The sequence below is a fragment of the Mytilus californianus genome, unplaced genomic scaffold (assembly GCF_021869535.1).
Source record: "Mytilus californianus isolate M0D057914Y unplaced genomic scaffold, xbMytCali1.0.p SCAF_2, whole genome shotgun sequence".
NCBI lineage: Eukaryota > Metazoa > Mollusca > Bivalvia > Mytilida > Mytilidae > Mytilus > Mytilus californianus.
The window spans coordinates 59,694,251-59,715,891 of record NW_026262668.1 but is presented as its reverse complement, the minus strand read 5'-3'; the positions used below and the strand labels follow the sequence as shown (position 1 = coordinate 59,715,891).

General features: G+C 34.4%; 1 long non-coding RNA gene across 1 annotated transcript in view; it reads left to right on the top strand.

Annotated features, from left to right (window-relative positions):
* Positions 1-11,089, top strand: part of LOC127730141 (uncharacterized) — a 31,119-nt gene extending 20,030 nt beyond the window's left edge. The window contains exon 2 of the long non-coding RNA XR_007994973.1: positions 9,225-11,089. This is a non-coding gene — a long non-coding RNA (uncharacterized LOC127730141). The remainder of the gene's footprint in view (positions 1-9,224) is intronic.
* The last annotated feature ends 10,552 nt before the right edge of the window (positions 11,090-21,641 follow it).

The following is a 21,641-nucleotide window of genomic DNA, read 5'->3' as shown; positions in this document are numbered from 1 at the left end:
ATTAAAGCACAAATTTACTCATTCAAACAATATAGCAGTAGATTAAGAACACCTATGACAATATAAGGGGAGCATTAGGTCCCCTTGTGCTTGAAATCCCCCATGGAGATTTTGAAAAGTTGCCAGGTATGGGTTGCACAAATGTCAATTTACTTTAATAAATGTTTAAATTTATCAAGTGTTAATAAAATTGTAAGCTAATACAACAAATTTAATTAACACTTGAAATTTTTAATTTATATTAACGAAAACTTATATACTGTAAATTCAGAAATTATTGCGTGCATTTATTATTGCGATTTTTGAAGAATGGACTAAAATGCGAGATTAATTATTGCGATTTTAAGGAAAATCTGCATACAGATATTATTATCAGATATCAGAATGCGAGTTCTTATTATTGCGATCTTCATCCACTAGCATTATTCGCATTAATAAAAACCTCGCAATAATTTCTGAATTTACAGTAATCAGTTCCCATACATAGGGATTGCTTTTCTGGCAATGGCGTCAACAATTGTTAAGTTTTCTGCTTAAGTTAGTTTGATAGGAACTACTTGTGATAGATCAATGATGTTTTGTATGAAGTTGCATTTCTATTAGTTCATGTCAGTTTAATGACTATTTTGATGCCCTGTCCCCTACATGTAGGTCACGGTTCAGTGACTTTGAATTTGCAATTTTCAATGTTAAGTTTTCTGCTTAAGTTAGTTTGACAGGAACTAATTGTGATAGATCAATGATATTTTGTCTGAAGTTGCGATACTATCAGTTCATATCAGTTTGACAATTATTTTGAGGCTGTGCCCCCTAGGCCATGGTCCAGTGACTTTGAAGTAATTAACAATTTTAAATGTTGAGTTTTCTGCTCAAGTTAGACTGATAAGAACTCATTGCAATAGATCAATGATATTTTCTATAAAGTTGCATTACTATCAGTACATATCAGTTTGACAACTATTTTAAGGCTCTGCCCCCTAGGTCATGGTCCAGTGACTTTCAATCAATTAACAATGTTAATGCCCCCGCTGAAGCAGATGGGGCATTCAGTTTTACCCTTGTTCGTCTGTATGTACGTACGTACGTACGTCCATACATCCCAAAATTGGTTTCCATTTCTAACTTAAGTTTGCCTCAAACTTATACACAATGCTTATAACAACAAAACACAGATCAAGTTTGAGTTTTGGTGGCGTCACTTTAACCGTTCTAGAGTTATGCCCCTTTATAAATGGAAAAATTGCAAAATTGTTCTCTAACTTAAGTTTGCCTCAACCAAATGTTATGAAACTTATACACAATGCTTATAACCACAATACACAGATCAAGTTTTAATTTTGGTAGCGTCACTGTTACTGTTCTAGAGTTATGCCCCTTTACAAATGGAATTTTTTCTAAAAATATCAGTGTCATTGTTCTAGTAATTTTTGAAATTGGATTTATCTTCCTTTGTCCATGATTATAGTTGAATCAACTACAATCAATGCTTTATACAATGCAATGTTTAATTTTGCCTTCCACTGATAAAACACAGATCAAGTTGAATTTGGGTAGTGTCACTTTAACCATTATTGAGTTATGTCCCTTTATAAATCGAAAAATTGCAAAATTTTTAGTTTCCGTTCTGTAACTTAAGTTTGCCCCAACCAAACATGAAACCTATACACAATAATTATTACCACAAAACTTAGATCAAGTACAAATATGGGTAGCATCACTTTCATTGTTCTTGAGTTATGTCCCTTTAAAATGTATGCAAGCGGGGGCATCATCTGTGTCCACGGGGACACATTCTCCATTTATTAATGTTAAGTTTTCTGATTAAGTTAGTTTGATTGGAACTATTTACATTAGACAATATTTTCTATAAAGTTACATTGCTGTCTGTACATCTCAGTTTGTCAACTATTTCAAGGCCCTACCCACTAGTTCCAACGACTTTGAATTAGCTAGCAATGTTGCTGTCCATCAGATTGTCTTTTTCTGAATTTTATGCCGACAGGCGAGACATATCTCTGTGTCGACAGTTTAATTACTCGTTTACAATATTGTATAGTACAATGGTACATTTTGATGTTTTCATTGGAATGATGTCCGCTTGAATTGACTTTATTTTGATTGTTTATTGCTGTATATTCATGGATTTTGTTGGTATTTTTTCTTGAACTTCTTTGATCTAGCTGCATATATATACAGATAATTGACCTGTTCCAGTGATGTTAGCTAGTAGATAAATTAGTTTTGGTAAGAAGCGGTTGAAAAAGTTGCTATGCAAATAAAGTTAAATTTGTATGAGAGGAATTTATTTGCTTAGCAAATGATGACAAAAGCCAGTTAAAGAAGATTTGTGTAAAATTGGTTTGAAATTTTGCTATGCAATTAAATTCCTTGTATAATAGCGTAAATTTATTTGCATAGCAACATTTTAAACAACTTAACACAACACTCCTTTTCCTTATTATTTGATATATAGAGAGAAAAATAACATTTTATGGTAATCTTTCTTTTATTAGTCCCCTACCGACGAAGGGGATTTTAGGTTTGCATTCCGTCCATCTGTCTGTCCATCCGTCAGTCCGGCAAATCAGTTTTCCACACTTTTTTTTCGTGCTTGAAGATATTGATTTGATATTTGGTGTATTGTTTTATCATGAAAAGTTACTGATCAAGTCCGAATTTTGTTTCGGTCTGATGATTTTGTGCAGAGTTGTGGTCCTTAAACGTAGAAAATTCACTCAAATAATCAGTTTTCCGCACTTTTTTTTGTCATGCTTGAATATATTGATTTGATGATTGGTATATAGTTTTATCATGTCAAGTTACAGATCAAGTTCGAATTTTGATCAGGTCTAATGATTTTGTGCAGAGTTATGGTCCTTGGACTTCGAAAATTCACTCAAATAATCAATTTTCCACAGTTTTTTTCGTCATGGTTGAAGATATTGACTTGATATCTGTTATATAGTTTACACCATGACAAGTTATAGATCAAGTTAACATTTTGTTCCAGTACAATGAATTTTTAGCCGTTAGCGTGCTTATTGCCCCTGAATTGCCAATTGAACTTTTTGGCATTTCCTTATATTTTCAAAATCAATATGAGCTAGGTTAAAAGTGCTAATTGCAAAAAATGATCAGCATGACAAGATATGTCTACCCTGAAAATTGAAGAAGAATCTGTGTACCTGTTCTGGAGTTATTGCCCCTGAAATGCCAACTGAACTTATTGGCATTTCATTATCATATTTTTAAAATCTATAGGAGCTTGGTTAAAAGTGGTAATTGCAAAAAACGAGCAGACCTGTTTGGGAGTTATTGCCCCAAAATAACATTTTTTGGCTGTCATGAAGAAAAAGGAGCTTGATCAAAAGTGTAAATTACTAAAATGATCAGCAGGACAAGATGTATTTACCCTGAAAATTGAAGAAATATCTGTGAACCTGTTTTGGAATTGTTGCCCGAGAAATATACATTTTCAACTTTTCGCATTTATTTGCTGTTATTTTGAAAACTTGGAGCTAGGTAAAAAGAGTAAACTGCAAAAATTATTTGCATGACATAATCTATCTACTCTATTTGTAGTAATTGCCATTGAAATGTTATTTTTAACTGTTTTTTGCAGTTTTAATTGTTCTCTAAAAACTATAGGAGCAAGGTTAAACATGTAAAATGGAAAAACGATCAGCAACACATAGATTAACTACAGTGAGTGCATATAAATGTTCTAATAAGCAAATAACCAATTTTTTTTCGCAAGGCAAGCGATTTAGGCACAGGTGTTCCTCCTATGATTACTATCTTGTGAATTAACAATTAATAAAGCCTTTGTGTAGAACTTGCCAAACTTGTGGAAATCCAGTTCTCAGTGTTTGCACAGAAGGTAACCTTTTGCCACTTCATTGTAAATTTCCCACTGGGAAACCAGGAATATATATTCAACTGATCGTACATATATCCTTAGACCATATTGAATGATCAAAGGATTAAATCTTTGTCTTGATTTCTTGGCCTTTCATTTATTTGGAGAAAAATCTGTGTACTTGTTATGGAGTTATTGTCCCTGTTATGAAAAATATAGGAGTTAGGTTAAAAGTTTAAACTGCAAAAAGGTTTAGCACGACAAGATGTATCTTCCCTGGAAATTTGAGAAAAATTGTGCTAGGGGCTAAGTAAATTGCCAAATTATCAGCATGGCATGATATATCTACCCTGAAAATTGGAGAAAAATCTGTTGACTTGTTATGGAGTTATTGCACCTAAAATAATCATTTATTTGCAGATTTTTGCCTTTGTTTCTTGACCTTTGATTTAGTTGTAGGTCTGATAACGAAATCCATCACACAAAAACAGCCATTTTTGTTTGATTAGTTTTTTTCCAGGTTCACCAAACCAACATAAGGATTATTCAACTATAAGTTTTCGCTTAAATGGGATATTAAAAATTCAGGTGAATGGCTTAATCCAGCGCTGAAATTGGCTATAATGTAAGCTCTGAATTGTCCATTAGTAAAATTTTTGACTAAAATTTCCTGTACGTGTCTATGTCTGTCTGTCATTCTATCTGTCAGTCTAACATAGGTTACGTGGGTTGTCCGGCTGAATCCTACAGTTTTCAAGCTTGAACTTTTATATTGGGTAGGATGTAAGTAAATATAACATGATTGTGCATATAATTTAGATTTTTCTCACAAATTACAAAATGTTGAACACTGTCATGTTTAGGTGAAATTAGGCACGCATGGTGCATATTTTAATATAATTTGAATATTATGCAGATTGTCTGGTACATTATATTGCTATTATACGTAATGGGATCATCGTTTCTAAATTTAATAGGTATGCTTTTTGGTAATGGGTTAGCTTTCAAGCAAGAATAAGACCCTATGACCTACATTTTATGCTTCAACGACTTTTTATGGATTTGGCACTTGAATTCATAATTCTGTTCCTACATGTACATGTATAAAGTAAAATCACAAAAACACTGAACTCCGAGGAAAATTCAAAAAGGAAAGCTCGTTCAAGGAAAGTGTCAAATCATGTTGTTCTCACTGAAATGAATATTCCTTCAATAAGAATTTAGACCAATTAGCGATTGCAATCCATTTTGTCTGTCTGTTTTTTGTGCATTAACATCTTTTAAAACATTTGGACAAATGTATCCAAACTCGAAAGGAATGTTCCTTGTATGGTAATGACTCATAATATGAGTGCCAGGAAGAAGACCATCTATTCTTTTTGTTTTGTTTTATATCTTGAGAAACTAATGGACTAATTTGAACGATTTTGGTAGAAATGTATTGAAGTCCCTTTACGAAATACCTCATTTCATTAAGATTAAGCAATTATTGGCTGTCATAGATCCTTGATTCTGATTGACTAATTTTCAAATTCTTTCTCAAAACTAATCCCCAGAGTCATAATGGTTTGGAGACCTTATTCCATGGATTAGTGATCAAGGTTAAAGTTACGAGGTCAAGTCCGTATCTCAGAAACTATAAGCAGTAGGTCAACTATCTTTGGTGTATGGAATAATTGTAAGGTGTAAATGTCCGACTGACAGGTTTTATCTGACCTTGAACCCAATGTCATGGTTCAGTGTACAATGTTTAGTTTTTGAGGTTTGGTCTATTTCTTAGATACTATAAGCAATAGGGTCTGTACTTCGGTGTATGGAATGATTGTCAGGTGTACATGTCCGTCTGGCAGGTTTCATCTGACCTTGACCTCATTTTCATGGGTCATTGTACAATTTTGAGTATTTGTGGTTTTTCCCCCTAAGATATAATAAGCAATATTTCAGTTATATTTTAATGTATGGAACAATTGTGAGGTGTACATGTCTGTCTGGCAGGGTTCACATGACTATCACCTCATTGTCATGGTTCATTGGTCAATGATAAGTTTTAGTAATTTTGTCAGTTTATCAGATAATATAAGCAATAGGTCAACTGTGTTTTGTGTATGGAATGATTGTAAGGTGTACATGTCTATCTGTTAAGGTTCATATACCTTGACCTCATTTTCATGATTCATTGGTCAATGTTAAGATTTTGTGGTTCGATCTGTTTCTTAGGTACTACCGGTATAAGCAATATGACCACTATATTTGGTGTATGGAATGCTTGTATGGTGTACATGTCTGTCATTCATGGTTCATCTGACCGTGATCTCATTTTCATTAAACATTGAAAATGTTGTTTATGTGATACTTGAAGTAAAACATTCTTATTACAGCTTTCAACATGAATTCAATGATAAGTAAAACAGGTGAGACATTTCAGCGTGTTCACTCTTGTTATTTGTAATGTTTATATCTCTGAACTGTAAGTACTTATAATAGAATAGTCTAAACTTGTGTTAATCTGCATTCTAGTGGGATGGCATATATGCTGACAAAAATAGGCTACTGTGGACTACTTTTGGTTTGCGGAAATTTTTAATATCTGATAATGCGAGATATCGGATACTGTAGTTTTTTCATTGAGTTGTTCCTTATCTAGTATGTTATTAGTCCCCTACCGACGAAGTCTAAGGGGACTTAAGGTTTGAACTCCGTCCGTCTGTCTGTCTGTCTGTCTGCCTGTCTGTCTGTCTGTCAGTCCGGCAAATCAGTTTCCACACTTTTTTCTTCGTGCTTGAAGATATTGATTTGATATTTGGTGTATTGTTTAATCATAACAAGTTATAGATCAAGTTCGAATTTTGTTCCGGTCTGACGATTTTGTGCAGAGTTATGGTCCTTGAACTTAGAAAATTCACTCAAATAATCAGTTTTCCGCGCTTTTTTTTTGTCATGCTTGAAGATATTGATTTGATGTTTGGTATATAGTTTACACCATGACAAGTTATAGATCAAGTTAGCATTTTGTTCCAGTACAATGATTTTTAACCGGTAGGGGACTATGTATTGCCAGGCAATACTCACAGAATGCTTGTTATTCAGATAAACTTAATCTATTTTTCATATACAAATACAGACCATCCCCTCACTTGTAATCTAATTTTGATCTGAAACGTTCATTTTGATCCGAACAATAAATCATTAAGTAATATTCAGTATTTCAGTCAATTTTCATACTTATCCACTGCGATAAATTGAGTACTGTTCAGACAATTCACTTGCAGTCAATTAAGATATGTTCAGACTGTTTAGTAGTTGTGATTTACCTGTAAACATCAACATCATACTGAATTGTCTGAAAATCTACTGAACAGTACTGAATTGGCTGCAATCGAATTGTCTGAACAGTACTGAATTTACCACAGTGGATAATTCTGAAAATTGATTGAACGACTGAACATGACTTTTAAGATGATGTTAGGATCAAAACGCCCGTTTAAAACTTAGATTTATTTACTAGTTCCTAGATCTTGTTTGAATAAACCAAATAGCAAGGTATTGTGGTGTTCCTTATTAAACCCCATGCTTTAAAGATATTAATTCTTCAAAGGTCAAGGTTTAAGTACATGAAAATAGAATGAAATCATTGCAAACAAAATGGTTTCAGGATGCTAATTGAAATATTTTATATCGGATTGCAACCAATGAATCTTCACATCAATGAGAATTAGAATCCCAATTTATTATTTGGTCAATACTCAAAGGTCAAGGTCGTAATTACTGAAAAAAAAACTCGTGTAAAAAGTGGTTTCTGGAATTAAAAAAATAAATATTTATATCTGTTTGCAACCATAATTGAATATATTGTCAAATATAATGAGAGGAAGGTCCTTATTGATGTAAAGGTCAATACCTCAAGTTCAAGGTTGTATTTAACAGGCCGTAATTTGTGCATAAAAGTAGTTTCAGGGTGATATTTCCATATGCTTACTCAGATGCTTTATTTTGTATTGCAACCATACTTTAGTATATACTCACATATTATGAGAGGAAGATACCTATTGATTTTTAGGCCAATACCTCATAGACCAAGGTCGTAGTTACTAAAATTAGACCGACATTTATGCAAAAAAAGTGGTTTCCGGATGCTAACTGAAACAATTTAAATCGGATTGCAACCTCACTTTAAAATATTCTTACATTTGATAAGAGGAATATCCCTTTAGATTTTAGGGTCAATACCTCTACCTTCTAATGTTGTAGTCTATAGACATAAGTACAAATCTTAACTCACATACGCCACGTTTATACCGATACATTGATTGATGCTTTATTGTTGATGTTTAGGGCACCTTCAGCACTCTTGGCTATAACGTGAAGGTCAAATTTTATTGGAGGAAGCCGGAGCACCCATAGAAAACCACCGACCTTTGACACGAAAAAGGCAACCATAGTCAATTAGGACCGGAGTCACGTGTGGGTTTCGGACCCACAACCTCAGTGTTGATAGGCTAGTGATCATTATAGATGGATTACTGAGACCACTTGGTCACCGAGGCCCCTCCCATCTATTACACACTAAAATGTCATGAACATAAGTACAATCACAGTGATTCCATGCCATTCCAAGTGTTATAATAATCTGCTTTTGGGATGTCAACTTAATAAAAATTAGGAGATGTGGTATGATTACCAGTTAATCATGTAAGCAACTATAAGTCACCGTATGTCCTTCAACTGGTAAAAAAATGCTACATAGTAAGCTATAAAAGTTCCCTACAGTGTTGCTTTCTACAAATAAGATTTTGGCGTGGGGTATGGTGAGCTTGCTCACCAAGGTTTTTTGATTTTGGAGATGCATCCACTACAATATATGACCATATTCCAACAATTGATTGATCGTTTGCTCTTGCAGGACACACAAGATATATCGAGGCCATGGACATGAAATGGATAATAAAATATTAATACATTGTATTAGATATAAAAGAGGAGATTTGACATTAAAGAACAAACTTTAAACTGTCGAAAAGGATGTATGAATAGTTGGGTAGGGTCGGAAAATGTAGCCTTGGCAACGGACCCTTTGAAAATGAGCTTTGTCTCATCGAATGATGCGAAGGGACTTTTTCGTACTAAAAGGGCACAGGCACTTGTCTTCAATAGGTAATTTTCTTTCTTGTTTAAGACCCTCTTCATGGATACTATAAGAACTAGGTCAGCCCTATTTGGCTTTTGAAACGATTGTAAGGTGTACATGTCCGTCTGGTTGGTTTCATTTGACATTGACTTTATTTCCATAGTTGACTTTTTTTCATGGTCCATACTATATGTAAAAGGTCTATATGTCATCTTAATCATTTTTGTCTTGTTTTTACAGAATAAATTTACATCATGTCAGGCTGGGATTCATATGTCACAAGTGTTAGAGACCTATCGGCAGCAGGTGAATGTGTTGGTGCAGGAATATATGGTAACGACGGAAGTAAATGGGCAAGTACTGAAGGCGTAAATATAATGGCAGATGAAATCCAAAAGGCGCGTACATGGCTGGATGACAAAGAAGGCAGTGACTACACACATGGAATAACTCTTGATGGTAATCCCTACACGTTCCTTCGACATCTTGAAGATAATGCAGGTACAATGGCATTGAAAAGAAAACACAGAGAAGGTGAAACACTGAATGATAAACAAATGTACCAGGCATTCATAGCAGCCTCAAAAACAGCAGTCATGGTAGCGCTATTTGTAGGAGGAAAGAGAGGCAATGAAACTGCTGGAGTCAAAAGAATGTCGGACCTCATTGAATATTTAAAAAGTAATAATATGTAAGCTATATTTCAGTGACTTGTTTGAGAATAGCTGAAAGTTAACAGGCCTAAAAAGCACTCTTTTCAACTAGTATGCATCAGTGAAAAAAATATTAAAAATTGGACTTAATTTATCAGTTCAGGGGACGAGGCACAGCTTTTGCAGTGACACAAATTGTGATGTTTATTTGCAAGTTTGCTTATTATGAATTCCCGTTTTCGTTTTGCAGACTTTTATATAATTTTTACAGTTTAATTTATCAATGTTTCAAATGTCTTCAAATTTTATGTCATTAATATAACTCGACTTAAAATTTGTAATTACATATATCTTTAATGGTGTACTGATATTTCGTTTAATTTTAGACAACCTAGTGTAAAAATGTTATAATATTACAAATATCAAAATCTGGTTTTATTGAAATATAGCTAATTTCAGGGAACTTGAATTGTTTAACAGAAACGCAATCGGTAGTAAACTTAAACGTTTTTTTTTATGTTTTGTTGTAGTGTTACTTCCTTTTTAGCATTTCGTGATTTATTTAATTACATTGAAGCAAACATATTCTAGCTTAAATATTTAACTACTGCTGAACAAAAAGACTGTATTTTTTTTGTACAACCAGAGTTGCCCAATTACGAAATCTAAAATATAGGTAGTTCTCTGCAACTTATTTTTGGTGGTTCTATCCTTTGGTATCAAAACCTGCAACTAAGAAGTACCATGAACAGACAACTCTTGTAACACTCAATTCATTGCAAAATGTCGCTTATATTTCAGTTACACATATCAAGCTGTTTGTGTTTGCTTTAAAGGACCTTCTTATTTTTTCTCCTATTCTGAGAAGATGTTATATTTTTCTTTATTACATGTTTTTTTCTTCTTCTTGCTTTGGCACTAGCACCCAATTTGGTTCTGAAATATCAGGGTCGGGAAGTCATATCTGTAAGTGTAAAATGTTGTTTCAAGAAGGTTGTTATATTATTGCTGTTAGTGTATTTAGACTATAAACCAAATTCAGGTTTGTAACGCATGGAATTATACGCGATCAAGCATGGCGGGTACAAACATATTAAAACTGTCAAAATGTGATGTTGTTTTCAGACATTTACACAAAGGTATTTAAGCCTCGGAAGTGTTGAAACATTAGACGAACTTCAATTTTCATCTATAAACGCCAAATTCATTAAAAATTTGTTTTCAACATGCTTCAAAAAACAGCATTCTAAAAAGGCAAAAAAATATTACAGAACCGAGACTGCAATTATATTGTAGTGTCTGTTTAAGTTATCCGCATCAATGCTTGATCGCAATATTGTTAGTAGTATTTTCACGAAAAAAATATTGTTGTATTGAGTCTTACTCAAATTTGAATATATATATCAATGTTTTTCATAAACTTTGGATAATAAAGCTTCTTAGTGCCTTGAACTTTTTTTATAAGATAATGGGGGCAAAACTAAACAAATAAAAACATTAAACCTGTGGTACTAGTAATGCAAGTCATGAACATAGAAGAACATTTTTTTCTTTCCAAACGTTTGAACTCAAATGTATTTGATTAATACAAAAATAAGGTTAAGTGGTGTAATTGCCATTGAAACTATCCACCAAAGTTCAAATGAAATGGATGTAAGCAATTATAGACAACCATACGGCCTTCAACTAAGAGAAAAACCCATACAGTATAGTCGGTTATAAAAGGTCCCGACATGAAAACTATGACATAATTCAATTGAGAAAACTAACGGCCTAATTTATAACAAAATAATTTACGAAAAACAAATATGACAGAAATGAACAACCTCTGAACTACAGGCATTTGAAAGGTAATTTGAAAACTGTATTGTTCACAAAGCCAGAAATTTACAAGTAGGTTTGTCAATTTTATTTAATATCGACTGAATATTTTTTTTGTAGATGAATTTTTTTATGCTCCCGTCGTAGTGGAGTCGGCATTAAGTTTTACCCTTGTCCGTCTGAACGTCTGTCCGTACGTCCGTACGACACAAAATTGGTTTCCGTTCTTTAACTTTAGTTTGCCTCAACAAAATTTTATGAATCTTATACACAATGCTTATTACCACAAAACACAGATCATCTTTGAATTTTGGTGGCGTCACTTTTACCGTTCTAGAGTTATGCCCCTTTACAAATGGAAAAATTGCTAAATTTTTCGTTTCCGTTCTCTTACTTCAGTTTGCCTCAACCTAATAGTATACAACTTATACACAATGATTATTACCACAAAACGCAGGTAAAGTACAAAGGATAGCGTCACTTTTACCGTTCTTGAGTTATGTCCCTTTATAACGTTATATGAAAGCGGGTGCATTATCTGTGTCCCATTGACACATTCCCCATTTATTTTAGCATAAATATTAACATACCGTTTTAGAGCGCACGGCAGGAAATCTGCACAAAAAACTATACCTGATTACTTCAAAAATGAAGCTACACCTGTTATTTCTTATACTTACACCAAGTCTATTGCATCCAAGATTTTCAACCACAAGAGGGTTTTAGAGGCCTTTAACCTCAAAGATGTGAAATCCAAGCCTCCGGATCGCTCATGTGCATCGCCGCAATACAATTATAGTCCAGCTTGTCATGTTATTACTGGCGACTTTGGCATCGTTACCAATGAACAACTAAGAGAGTTGTTAGCCAAGGGACCAAAAAATAGAATTCCCCAGCCCATCACTTGGAAAAAGAACTTCAGGTTACTGATGGATGCAGTTGAGGACTATGCAAGAAAATGGGTAAAGCGCGAACCAGACGAACCAGAACTGGACACTTTGTCTGAATGGATCAAAGCTATTCGATCATGCATTCAGAAGCGCATTCAGAAAACTAACCCTTTCAAGAATCCGGAGGTTGTGGATGCTTTATCCTCTTTGCCTGACAAATATGTCGTTGTTCCAGCAGATAAAGCCTCCAATAATATTGTCTTCATATGTAAAAACCATTATTTGCAATGTCTCACAACAGAGCTTGGAATAAATAGAACAACTTGTAATCCTACATATTCTTTAACACCATTTACCAAGGACAATCCCTCCCGTTAGGGGTTTTGTATCATACCATCATAAAATATACGAGAAGAACATAACCCGTATCATGCCAAAAACTGAATTTAGAATAAATGTGTTTATTTCCGATGCAAGGACCCTATAAGTGAATCAATATTAATTCCACAAAATGCCATCTTTAATGACCTGACAACAGTATCGTAACTATATCCCTTCTGAATAAGTCTGTTTAAAGGTTTGGTTAACTTTGAGGTGATTGACGATATTTTTGTGCTTTGTATAGAATATTACCATAAAAGATGTGATGTGAAATACCTGAACGTTTAAGATGTATGCACGTTGATTTATATTTACGAATGATGTCCTTATACCGATGATAAAAATTAGGTAAATGTATTGACAAGTTTGTGATATCGAAAACCTTGGTGTAATAATTTTTCAGTAATACAGATATTTTTTTCGTTAAAATCAAATACGTTGTTACATACACGAGCGAATCGAACAAGTTGAGATATATAAACACCATAAGATGGTGACAAGGGAACGTCACCATCTAAAAATGGATAATTAACAATAGGAAATGAAAAATCATCTCTTTTACCGTAAATTTTGGTATTAAGCTTCTCGTTAAAGATATAGATATCAAGATCCAGAAAAGGGCAGTGTTCACTGTGAGTATTAGCTTTTTTTTTTCGTTTATTGTTTTCTATAGTTTGGTTTTGTGTTGTGCCGTTTCACCATTGTACCAGGTTAGGGGAGGGTTAGCGGCTTCAAACATTTTTAACCCCGCCACATTCTGTATGTGTCTGTCCCAAGTGAAGAGCCTATAGTTCAGTGGTTGTCGTTGGTTCATGGCTGTCATATTTGTTTTTCGTAAATTGTTTTGTTATAAATTAGGCCGTTAGTTTTCTCAATTGAATTGTTTCATATTTTCATGAAGGGGCTTTTGTAATAATCCAGGTAGCAATTCAAAAGAGATAAAGAGTCCTCACAAATTCTTCATTTTTAAGAACTACATATTTCTTTTTCGGAACAAGAGTTTAACGATCTTTCAAGTTCAGTCATGGGCCTTTCTTATCATTGCCATTATCTCAAGAATCAGATGTTTTAATACCTTACTCAAAAGAATCAGTAACAGAGCGAAATCTAGTGACAAAAAATTACCTCCTTTGTAAACACTGAAAACTTGGTCTTTTCAATGTTTGTCCCGTTTTAGCAAGGACGCTATAAATTATGAATCCACGAGAAAACGTTCTGGTAAATAGTTAAAATTAAAGTAAATTGAAATAAAAAAAAATTTCTATTTAAAGTCATCATTTCCCTCCTTGAACAGCAAACGACGAGCACATAAGGCTATCAGAGCTTTGTGTATAATTGGTTTAAAATGTTGCTATGCGAATAAATTCCTGGAGTACCAACTTCAATTTATTTTTTTACTTGCTACAGTGGAGATCACTTCTAACCTCTCATCAAATCTGTCAGGAGAACTGTTCTAGGACAGTATGTAGAATTGTCATCCTGACACCTTTAAGACAATTCTAGCTAGATCAGTTCTAACCTAGAACTGATTTGGTCAGTTCTACCTAGAATTGATTTAGACAGTTCTACCTAGAACTGATCCTGACTATTCTACCCTAGAACAGTTTAAGACAGTTCTACCTAGAACTGACCAAATCTTTGGTCAGTTCTACGACTAGAACAGTTCTACGGCTAGAACAGTTCTACGACAAGAACAGTTCTACGACTAGAACAGTTCTACGGCTAGAACAGTTCTACGACTAGAACTGATTTGGTCAGTTCTACGGCTAGAATTGATTTAGTCAGTTCTATCCATAGAACAGTTTTAAGAACTCTTTGTCTTAAATATAAATATGTTAAAAGAATATAATATATATTAAAAAATTGCAGTGACGTCATTTAGAACTGTTCTACAATCCTGACAGGTTTGGTCAGTTCTACGGCTAGAACAGTTTTAGACAGTTCTGCTGACAGTTCTACGGTTAGAACTGATTTAGTCAGTTCTGCTGACAGTTCTACGGTTAGAACTGATTTGGTCACTTCTGCTGACAGTTCTACGACTAGAACTGATTTGTACAGTTCTACCTAGAACAGTTTTAGACAGTTCTACCCTAGAACTGATCCTGAAAGTTCTACCTAAAACTGATTGTGTCAGTTCTACCTAGGACTGATTGTGACAGTTCTAGGGTAGAACTGTTCTAGGTAGAACTATTCTAGGACAGTTTGGAACAGTTCTATGACAGATTATTCTGACAGTTCTAATGAGAGGTTAGAAGTGATCTCCACTGTATATACCTCTATGGAACATGTCAATTATCCGTATATATACGCAGAGAGATCAGAGAATTTCAGGGCGAAAATTCCAAAGGAATCGCTTAATATGCAGCATAAATCAACACTTCTAATATTAAGTTACTAAGCATATTCAAACGGACCTTGTCCCGATGTAAACATTGAATGTGAATAGATCGAAAGGACCGCAAATACATGTACAGAAATCGAAACGACCTTTTCTTAAAATTGCATAAAAAAAATTAGTAAAAATCTTTTAACGGATAACCTGCTTTATGAAACTATTTCTCTTTAATTTTTGAACCTGTACAGACACGACTTTTAAATTGTTATATTCACGAAAATAGATATAAGAAGATGTGGTATGAGTGCCAATGAGACAACTCTCCATCCAAGTCACAATTTGTAAAAGTAAACCATTATATGTCAAAGTACGGCCTTCAACACGGAGCCTTGGCCCACACCGAACAGGAAGCTATAAAGGGCCCCAAAAATGACTAGTGTAAAACCATTCAAACAGGAAAACCAACGGTCTAATCTATATGAAAAACAAAAATTGAGAAACACTTATGAACCACATCAACAAACGACAACCACTGAACATCAGGTTCCTGACTTAGGACAGGTGCAAACAAATGCAGCGGGTTTAAACGTTTTAATAGGCGCTAACCGTCACCCTACCTGAAACAATAGTGTAACATCATATCATAGAAAGAAACACTATAAAATATCAATTGAAATGGCTTAACTCAATCAAAAGACATATAAACAAAAACAAGTGAACATACACTGAACGAATAAATTTGATCTATGACACAATGTAAATGCTTGTATCATCACCTACGTTACTTTAAGATTTGAAACAAACAATACACACTCAACGATTGGAGACATATGTTTTAAGGGATTCGCATTATTTGACTGATGTGGTCTATCTCGAATTTACCCTTTTAATCGTTCTTCACGCACGTCAAAACAACGGTATTGTAAGCAAAGCGAGAAATACCAACAATTCAGGAGGACATAGTGTCATCTAACGTCACTTTTAGTTTTAAAAGGATGTGTGTATTGTCTCAACTTAAGTTTGTTTCGACTTGTTATATATATTGCACGTCTTTTACGAATTAACGTATTTAATTCACGAATAGCGTAGTTTATCTGTTTTTAAACGGCTTGTTCGGTTATTATTCTCTTTCTTTGCTGTTTTAACACATCATCTTAGTTTGGTTACTGCTACTTCAGACTTAGTTAACTTCATTAAGAAAGAAAACTGTTTCTCAAAATAATACATTGCATTGAAATATAAAGGTGGCGGTAACTTTATATGGTAAAAAAAAAAAATTAACCAATGACCAGTGACAGTTTTTTACACTGACTGGCGATCACCTGATACAATAGAAAAAAATGGCGGTATATCTTTTCAAAACGAGCGTGGTTTATTCAATTTTCATACACTTGTCTTCTACTCTCCATGATGAACACATACAAAAACAGTAAGTTATGACCACAAGAAACACAGAGGCTAAATTAACCGACAACAAAAGCTTCATTGTGTCTTTATTAAGACATGGCAAACTTCCGGATTGCAAACAGATGGACAAATTTACACGATAAACGTAACTACAGAGATATAAAATATATTTTATTTGAATAAAACATGACATATCAAGTACAATAAGATACATATTACAAATATAACATGTAAAACATAATAAAAATCGAGGTTTTAGCGAATAATGCCGTGCTCTTCACTTCACCTGGTATTTTCTTTGTCGGAGTTCGGACCTGGAAAAAGACTAAGAAAATGCTTAAGGTATGTATAATGCGCACCCCTCTTACAAGAAACACTATACACACCGCTTGACGGTACATGTATCTGACCATTTATAATATTTTTTTTATTCATTGTGGAAACATTCGCAAATTAATAGTAGATCTTTTGAACTTTGTTAAACTTTATACGTTTCTGTACTTTCAAACTATTGTTAAGGAAATGTGACAATTTGCATTATCTTTCCTTGGATGAAACATTGAATCTCTAAAAGGGTCTGTTTTATCAGCTTTTCTGCGTTTGTATAAGGTTTTGGATTTTGAACATTTTTGGCATCGATAATCAACGAAGAGACATTACTGAAGCATAATTGGTAGCGCTTATGTTATTATATGGTACATGATATAAGAAACTTTATCAGTAATATTATCCTCTGCATATACGAGGTAGAATATTGAATAATTCAAATTGAAATTCAAAACTTTATTGTCATGTAAATCAACTGATATGATTTGTGACTAAAACACACAAAACATGATATAATATAAATGACAAGAAGAAAGCATGTATAATTATAATGAACAAACTAATTAATACACAGAATTATATAGTATAACAGTTAATAATTTAATTATGAGTCCCTTACCCTTAGTACTAATGACTCCTTAATGAAAGAACCTCTGCTTTCTACTTGTTTATGTGTTGTTGGGCAGAGAATAAATTTTATTTTAGCATCATCATTTAGGTCATTAAAATTTTCAATACAGTTTGCCTCAATCAATTTTTTAATAAAAGCTGGTCTTATGGTGGAGTTTTTCCTGCAATACAAGAGAAAATGTTTCTCATCGTCAATTATATTGAAGGATTGACACAACCGGTTTTCTCTGGGAATTTTTAGGTGTCTCACTTTTTCAGTCAGTAAATTATGATCACTTAGTCTTACCTTGGTGATATTACGTCTATTTTCAAATACATTATAATTTAAATATGGTTCCATTTTATCATTTTGTTTTAAAGTTTTATATAAAAGAAATTTACTACTATTATCTATTCTTTTCAAATTTCTGTTTATATGATTGTTCATAATAATTAAGGAGTTTTACTTTTATTTCAGTATTTAGTGTTTTTATTTGGTTTGTAATTTTACAATCTTCAATATGCTTAAAATTAGTATGTGCTTCCTTTGCAATTCTTTTTACATAAGTAAACCATGTGTAACATCCTGATGAGTCAAGATTCTTTGATAGTATGAATGCCTCATGTAATAAGGGATTCATACAATTATTTAAAATTTTTGTCAAATATAATAAACTTTGGACCTTTTTTCAATTCTAAAGGATAGCAGCTTAATTATGTTCTCACTACTAAATTTGATGCATTTTTTCGTGTTCCTAAAATATATTCACAAAAAATAAATGAAGTTTTTCAAAACATGTTTTATCTGTAAAATTAAGCAAGTCAATTTCTTTATTGGATACATTTGCCCTGTGGACGGCCCTATATAAAGATATATAATTATGTATCCATAAAAGTAACCTCGGAATTGTAGGTAGCATACGCAAGATTAAAAAATTACAGACAGTCTATCCTCTCGGTCTCTGTATCTGTATTGGTACGTGTAGAATCCTGTTAAGGCTTTTATACACGGTGGAGAAGAGCGCCGTTGTTATGGGCGGTGTTCTTGTAGGGCGGTCTTAAATGCCTCTACAGAACCTGCATGCACAACTTTATCTGGTAGTTGGTTCCAATGAATAGTTGTTTCCAAGAAAAATGAATGTTTATACTGTGGCTTGTTGCTGTTTGGTACTTTAAGCCCTCTGGTGTTATTGATTATTTGACGTTCAATAATATTGCCAGTTTCACAGTTTGAATATACTTTGGCTTTGATAGTTCGTTTAGGTCGTGCTGGTGTGACAAAATTGTCGGCTGGTAGAGCCGGCACCAGACCCTCAACCACCTTGTAAATCAGGATAAGACGGAGGCTGTGTCTTCTTTCCTCTAGCGTCTCCATTTCAAGCTGGCGTCTCATGTTGGTTATGGACCCTGTTTCTCGACTCCTGTATTTTGTCTTTATGAATAGTATGCCTCTATTTTGGATACGTTCCAATTTGTCTATATCCCCTTTCATATATGGGTTCCAGATTGTTGCGCCGTATTCCATTGTCGATCTTACTAGGGATATGTATGCTACTTTCCTACATGCCTCTGGTACATTTCTCAAGTTCCTCCAAAGAAAGCCCAAGGTGGCGTTGGCTTTCTTGCTGATGTTGTTAATGTGGATACTCCATTTCAGATCGTTTGGAGTCCTAAGTATGGGTTCACTTGTACCTCTTGTAGGATGTGTTCATTAAGCGTATAAAATTTGTCTGCTTTTTTGTTTATGGATAAGACATAGCACTTTTTGGCATTGAATCGCATCCCCCATTTGTCGGCCCAGATTTCTTGTTGTTCCAAATCTGTTTGTAGTTTTTGTTGGTCTTGGCTATTTTTAATTGTTCTGTACAGTAGGCAATCGTCGGCAAAAAGTCTTACTGTTGATGTTACGCTGTCTGGAAGGTCATTTATGTGGCACAGGAACAGGATTGGTCCGAGGACGGTGCCCTGGGGTACCCCAGAGTCAACTGTTGTTTCGCCGGATGATTCGCCTTCCACGATGGTGCGCATTGATCTGGCAGTTAGGAAGTTTTTAAGCCATTTGTGTGTATTTCCTTTGATTCCATATTGATCTAACTTATGTAATAATTTGTTGTGTGGTACTGTATCAAATGCTTTTGAGAAATCTAATATGCCTACGTCGATTTGATGCCCCTTGTCATGTTCTTGTAGGAAGTCGTTGATGGTAGTTATGAGTTGGGTTTCGCATGAGTATCCTGACCTGAAGCCGTGGTTTAAGTTGGTTAGGATCTTGTTTTTTTTCCAGATGTTTTAGAATGTGCCTGCATACGATATGTTCTAGAATTTTGCTGATGACAGATGTTAAAAATACAGGTCTGTAGTTTTCTGCTAGATGTTTGTCTCCTTTTTTGAAGATACTGGGTATGTTCGCATCTCTCCAGTCTTTTGGTAGTTCACCTGTGTCTAGCGAGCATTGCATTATAATTTGCAGAATGGGTGCTAGTTGTTCAGCACATTCCTTTAGTACGCGGTTTGGGATGTTGTCTGGTCCAGAGGCTTTGTTTGGATTGGTGTTTTTTAGTAGTTTTTCGAGTCCCTTTTGGTCGATCGTTACTGGTGTTATGTTGTTTTTGCTCGTATTCTCGTTGTTGGTAGGTTAGTGTCTGATGTTGTTGTGAATACGGACTTGAATTGATCTAGTAGGAGTTCGGCTTTCCCTTTACTGTCACTGACGAGATTAGTCCCCTTTTTTAATGGTTCTATTCCTCCTGAGTCCTGGCGTTTGGATTTAATATACTTCCAAAACGGCTTTGTGTCATTGTTGTTTAGGCCCTCAAAGATGTTTTGGTTGACGTATTCATATTCTGCTTTCCTGAGTTGTTTCTTACATTCCTTTTGAAAAGACCTATAATTTGACCATTTGTTTGTTTTTCTGGCTTGTTTATATAGCCTCTGTTTTTTCTTTAGCATTTTTCTCTGTTTTTGTTTGATCCATGGGATGTTGTTTCTTGATCTTATTTCTTTATTTGGAATGTTTGTGTTCATGGTGTTTTGGAGCTGGCTTTTGAAGGTGTCCCAAAGTTGATGTACCTCAGCTCCTTGATGATGTTTTTCTTTGACCTCTTCTAGGGTGTGTTTAAGGTCTATGATAATTTTGTCCCATTTTGCCTTCTTGTATATGTAACATTTTCTCGGTTGGCTTTTTTGATGGTGGACTTTTGTTTCCAGGTCGGTGATGATAATGTCATGGTCTGATATACCTGGAACGCTATTTGAGGATTTAATGAGAGTTGGGTTCGTGACAAATACAAGATCTAGGAGGTTTCCTTCACGAGTTGGTATAGTGTGTATTTGTGTCAGGTTGTGTATGTTTCAGCTATATCAACTAGTCCTTGTTGGATTTCTCTGCCTGGTCCAAGGGCTGTTGCTGTGTCCCATATGATGTCAGGACAGTTGAAATCTCCTGCTAAAATGACATTGGTGTTCCCATTAGTCCTGGCCTTCACGAGTGACTTTTGCAGTTCATTTAGGTGTTTTTGATCTCTGTGTGGCATGTAAAAAGACCCAACTAGCAAGTCTTTGTTGTTTTTTATTTTGATCTTTACCCATTCAATTTCTCCGTCAGTGATTAAGGATGTTTGTTCGACGGATGTGATTGATTTTTCTACAAGTACAAATACACCCCTCCAAGGGTCCCTCTATCGTTTCTGTATACGTTGTAATTAGATGGAAATATTTCGCTTGCCATTATGGCGTCTTTTATGGGATTTGATCCTGGTTTGACTCATTTTAACCATGATTCGGTGGCGCATACTATGTCTGGTTTTAAGTAGTGGAGTTTTTAATCTTTTATGCTCCTGCAGTTTATTGTCATGATGTGGAGGTTTGATTTTGCTGGTATCTCATATGGATTACTACTGAGATGTGATTGCCTTTGGTTTATGGATGATCGTGTCTTGCTGTGTGATGATATATTTCTACTCTTTGGGCTGCTTGACTTCAGTGGGCTGAAGACTGATGATATTGAGTCCATGGTGGAGTCTAATCCTGTTATTTGTTCGTATATGTTTGATGTTTCTAATGCATAACTTCTGAAGGTGAATGAGCTTATGTTAATGCTTTCACATTTACAGCATATCCACTGTACGTTGGATTTTTCTAAAAGTTCGTAATCTTTTGAACATAGCTCTATGCAAGAGTTGTGGTGCCAGATGTTACACCCGTCGCAGCATACTCCTCGACAGTTCCATGTGAC